This window comes from Tachyglossus aculeatus, chromosome 5 (assembly GCF_015852505.1).
Source record: "Tachyglossus aculeatus isolate mTacAcu1 chromosome 5, mTacAcu1.pri, whole genome shotgun sequence".
NCBI lineage: Eukaryota > Metazoa > Chordata > Mammalia > Monotremata > Tachyglossidae > Tachyglossus > Tachyglossus aculeatus.
Genome location: NC_052070.1, coordinates 79,764,766 through 79,770,765, shown reverse-complemented (window position 1 = coordinate 79,770,765; position 6,000 = coordinate 79,764,766).

Sequence of the window (6,000 nt, the reverse complement as noted above, 5' to 3'; positions counted from 1 at the left end):
ACCTAGCAGTAAAGTAGGATAGGAAGGATCAGTGAGGTTTGGGAAGAGGAGAGAAAGGTGATGGAAGAATGGACGAGGACAGCACTTTTGGAAGGGGGAGTGAAGCGGGGTTAAGAGGAAGCTTAGTCGGGGGAAATGAATGCAGGAGGGGGAGCTGAAGCAGGGTGGGTCATGAGGGATATGGAGGGGTAGCATTAGGAACAGTAGGAGGGGGACAACGATAGAGCTTCACACCACTATCAGTGTCTTTCTCCAGAGGAGGTCACTTGGTTACATGGGTCCTTCAGGTCAACAACTTTTGCTCGACAAGGAGCAAAACCCCAAGTTATCCTGGATTGATCCCTCAGCTCTCAGGGCCACCCTTCTGGAACCCAAAGAAATTTCAAGCCCAAGCCGATAACGAGGAATGGTAAGTCAAAGCTAACTCGCAGCTCCGTCAGGAGCCCTTGTTTGGGATCAGCCAGAAGATGTGGTAAGTGGGTCATCTCCAGTGCTGGACCTTTTGGGTAATGGAAGTACTGAAGCTGTCCAAGGCACCTTCTCTGGCCCCAAGTTTCACCTTCACCCCAGACTGCCTTGGCCCAACTTTCCACTCTGTACTTCTTATCTTCTTAATCCTACCTATAGCCTGAACCTGCAATTTACCCTTTTTTCCACTACTCTCCTCCCCCAAGAGCCCTCCATTTTCCGATTCCCTCTTCCTCCCATTTTTTCCTCAATCACTCCTTCCTTTTCTCTCTCCCTTCATCTTCCCTTCTTTTACTCTCCAACAAAAACAAAAAGTTACTTCTCAGCCTTTGTGGGATGGGCACATCCATGTTTTTCGTAAAAGCCAGGCCTTCCCCTCCCTGTTTTTTGGTAATGGTATTTAAGCACTTAATATGTGCCAGGTGTTTTATTAAGCACTGGGATAGGTAAAGGATAATCAGGTTGGATATAGTCCATGTCCCACATGGGATTCATAGTCTTAATCCCCATTAAGTGAGTTGCCTAAGGTCACACAGCAGATTCGACCATACTTCTTAACGTGTGTGCGTGCGTGCGCATGTGTGTGTTTTACAATGTGCCTGCAGGTGGAAGAAGCAAGGATGGAACTCACAGCTGAATATCCTGCCAGGGATAAAGGTAGCAATTCTTCATCTTATTTTTTTATGGTATTCATTAAGCACTTTCTGTGTACCAGACACTTTACTATGCCCTGGGCTAGATACAAGCTAATCAGGTAGATCACAGTTCATGTCCCACATGGGGCTCAGAGATTTAATCCCCGTGTTACAGACTTGCTAAGGGACTTGCCCAAGGTCACCCAGCAGACAAGTGGCACAGCTGGCATTAGAATCCAGGTCCTACTGACTCCGAGGCCCACGCTGTATCCACTAAGCCGCACTGGTTCTCATTTAGGTGCTGCCTCTGGGTGTTAGGGGATTCCTGCACGAAGACAGGTGTTGCATCTTGAGAACTGAAAGCGAATTCTTTAGGATATGGGGAGAAGGAATTACTCTCATGTCATGCTTATGCATGTAGCCCCCGACCCATAAACAAGACCATTATCTTCCGGGACAACCATGTTAAACCTAGCCTGAACAGTCCAGCCTTGGTTAGTGAGCCCAGTGAGAAGTTTAGATGCCAGAGCATTACGGGGAGGAGTTAGGATGCTGATCGGTGCTGCGGATAACCAAATATCAGGGCTTCTTTGGTGAAAGTCCGGATCAGAGCAGTCATGTGGGTCTATCCTACTAGTCCTGGCCATGCCCCCGTTTCTTGGGTTGGGGGGAGACTCGGGCAGCCAGGTGGGAAAGGCTATTAGGGGGTTGGGTGGGGAGTCTTCAGTGGACACTGGGAAATGGCTCCAGCCACTGTGGATATTCATTCATTCATTCAATAGTATTTATTGAGCGCTTACTGTGTGCAGAGCACTGGACTAAGCGCTTGCAAAGTACAAGTTGGCATCATATAGAGATGGTCCCTACCCAACAACGGGCTCACAGTCTGGGGGAGAGTGGCTAGTGGAGTACCTGCTGGTATTCTCAGTTGGGTTCCCTGGAGGCCAGTCAGACACATGAAAAGTGAGAAGGGGAAAGGAAGAAAGCCTTCCCTGAGCTTTTCCAACAAGATCCGTTCCATGGTCCCAAGAGGACTCAGTTAAAGCCCAGATGCTCGGAGATAACAATAATAATAATAATGATGGCATTTATTAAGCGCTTACTATGTGCAAAGCACTGTTCTAAGCACTGGGGAGGTTACAAGGTGATCAGGTTGTCCCATGGGGGGCTCACAGTCTTAATCCCCGTTTTACAGATGGGGTAACTGAGGCCCAGAGAAGTGAATTGACTTGCCCAGAGTCACACAGCTGACAATTGGCAGAGCCGGGGTTTGAACCCGTGACCTCTGACTCCAGAGCCAGCAGCGTGGCTCAGTGGAAAGAGCACGGGTTTTGGAATCAGAGGTCATGAGTTCAAATCCCAGCTCTGCCACTTGTCGGCTGTGTGACTTTGGGCAAGTCACTTAACTTCTCTGGGCCTCAGTTACCTCATCTCTAAAACAGGGATGAAGACTGTGAGCCCCATGTGGGACAACCTGATCACCTTGTAACTTCCCTAGCACTTAGAACAGTGCTTTGCATATAGTAAGTGCTTAATAAATGCCATTATTATTATTATTATTATTATTATTTCCACTGAGCAACACTGGAGATGCTTAATGGAGAAGCAGTTTGACCTAGTAGAGAGAGTCCGGGCCTGAGAGTCAGAAGGACCTGGGTTCTAGCCCTGGTTCCACCGCTTGTCTGCTGTGTGACCTTGAGAAAGTCACTTCCCTTCTCTGTGCCTGTTACCTCATTTGTAAAATGGGGATTAAGAACGTGAGCTCCAGGTGTCCAACCTGATTAGTTTGTATCTACCCCGGTGCTTAGTACAGTCCCCAGCACCTAGTAAGCACTCAACAAATACCATTAAAAAAAATCCTTCAAATGACTGACCCCCATTAGATTCGGTTTCCCCACCTCTCTCGATGATTGCTTGGAAGTGAGAGGCTTGTAATAATAATCATTCATTCAATTGTGTTTATTGAGCGCTGTGTGCAGAGCACTATACTAAGCGCTTGGAAAGTACAGTTCGGCAACAGATAGAGACAATCCCTACCCAACAATGGGCTCACAGTCTAGAAGGGGGAGACAGACAATGAAAGAAAACAATAATAATAGTTTACTGTGTGCCAAGCACTGTTCAAAGCACTGGTGTAGATACAAGTTAATCAGGTTGGACACATTCCCTGTCCCACTTTGGGCTCACATCCTTAACCCCCATTTTACAGGTGAGGTAACTGAGGCCCAAAGAAGTGAAGTAACTTGCCCAAGGTCACGCAGCAAACGTGGCAGAGCTGGGATTAGAACCCAGGTCCTTCTGGCTTCCAAGCCCATGCTGTATCCACTAGACTGTCACCCCTGTGTCCACAGTGTCCTTTAGGCCATGATTATGGAGCCCAGCTAGAAGTGGGTGCTGAGCATCTTGGGTCCTTCCCTTACCCAGAATAATAATAATAATCATAATCATCATCATCAATTGTATTTATTGAGCGCTTACTATGTGCAGAGCACTGTACTAAGCGCTTGGGAAGTACAAATTGGCAACATCATCATCATCATCATCAATCGTATTTATTGAGCGCTTACTATGTGCAGAGCACTGTACTAAGCGCTTGGGAAGTACAAATTGGCAACATATAGAGACAGTCCCTACCCAACAGTGGGCTCACAGTCTAAATAATAATAATAATAATGATGACATTTGTTAAGCGCTTACTATGTGCAAAGTACTGTCTTAAGCACTGGGGAAGATAACAAGGTGATCAGGTTGTCCCATGTGGGGCTCGCGGTCTTAATCCCCATTTTACAGATGAGGGAACTGAGGCACGGAGAAGTCGCGACTTGCCCAAAGCCACACAGCTGACAAGCGGCGGAGCCAGGCTTGGAACTCAAGACCTCCGGCTCCCGAGCCTGTGCTCTTTCCACTGAGCCACGCCGCTTCCTAATGCACCACAAACCCTGGGAGTTAGAGCCAGTCGCCTATCCTCATTCACTCATTGAATCGTATTTATTGAGCGCTTACTGTGTGCAGAGCACCGTACTAAGTGCTTGGGAAGTACAAATTGGCAACATATAGAGACGGTCCCGACCCAACAACGGGCTCACAGTCTAGAAGTCACAGTCTAGCCTCCCGCATGGCTCCTCATCCCCGAAAAGTTTCACCGGGATGCGTCTCCCCTCTGTGTCTTGGGCAGGCTGTCTTTCTGGCGTGGCCGCTGGCTACCTGACTGGTTGGCGGGCTAATCTGACCGGCCGGCTGGACAGGTTGAGACGACCATCTGACCATCCATCTTCTCTTGCACTCAAACCCCCTCCCTCCGTGCCCACCCCCGCCACATACCCCCCAGTCAATATGTCTCTCTCCGATGGGAAAGTTAATAAATTTTGCTCTAGATTAAAAGTATCGATCATTTCATTTGTAAACGATAAATAAAAAGGGGGAACTTTTCATCGCACCAGGGGTAGCGTCTGGTGTATTTGGCCGGGGAAATTGCGCTTGCCGAGGGGGTGGGCCTCTCATATGCATTCTGCCCGGCTGGCTGCATTGATTTCCTATTAGTCTCCCTGCACCACCCAGTAACACATCATTTCGGTACCCGCTATTAATGGCCTTTTGATAAATAATCACTTGTAAGTCAATAAATTTTTATTAAACAGTGTGGCTCTTTGATTTATTAAAATCCGACCGTGTTTGTCTGGGAGAAAAGGGATGCCGAATTGAAGCGGAGGTTTCCATACATCTTCCTGACGCAGAGCAGTCAGCGCGCTCTCTGGAGAAAAACAATTGTGTTTTAACAGAAACAAAACAGCCGAGTTGGGAACTTGGGCCCTGGCAAACTTTATCTCCGTCAGACGGAGTCGCGCTCTGCAGGGAGTCGCCTCAGAGCCGGCTCTTCGGGAACCCGTTCCGGAGGGTCTCCGGGCTCAGGGCCGGGGTCTTAGCTGACCTCACCTTGACAGGTGGGTGGGAGTGGGGGGCGGTCATGGTGACCCCATACCCGAAGGGGAGGTAGGCATCCAAGTGGAGCAAGGGGGCCGGCCTAGCGACACCCCTGCCCGTTGTGTAGTTGGGGAAAGCTGGCCCAGTGGATGCGCTCACTGCCCTCTGGGCAAATTCCTCTGCTCTTCTTATCTTTTAGTGCGACAGAAGTGAAGGTGCCCAACTGGATGGACTTGGGGCCCGTCGGCACAGGCCGGGGAGCTGCAGGCCGACGGGGAGCATCCGGAAGAACCTTGAAAATGGGACCAGAGGTGGCCCATCACTTCTAGAAGACACTGTTTCCTGCTGCCAACAGCTGTTGCCATTTGGGATGAATGGGTAACTTTTTTTTTAATAGCATTTTATAAGCACTTAGTACATTCATTCATTCGATAGTACATGCCAAGCACTGTTCTAAGCACTGGAGTAGATACAAGGTAGTCAGGTTGGACATATCCCACATAGAGCTCACAGTCTTAATTCCCATTGCCCAGATGAGGTAAACTGAGGCCCAGTGAAGTGACGTCACTCAGCAGACACGTGACAGAGCCAGTATTAGAACCCAGGTCCTCTTAACTCCTGTGCTGTATTCACTAGGCCACGCTGCTTCTCTAAGAGAAGCGCGATGTATTGTTTCACTCCCATCTCCTCCCCGGACTCACTTGGGCTGACGTTCCTCTCCCAAAGGGAAAGTGAATGGTGTCCAGGAAACCAAAGGAAAAGGAGAAAGAGATCAAGCTGGAGATCATGAGTGTGGTGGGGTGGGCCGGACCTGGCCCACCCAGTTGACTATATAGGATCCTGTATATAGCCTCTGCTTCCCAAATAAAAGACATCAAGGGCTTCTCATTTCCAAAGACATGGTTCTAAATAAGTGAGACTGCGGAGGGGAAAATAGGGCTCTTTCAACCCCTTGGCCTTTGATAGAGCTGCACTA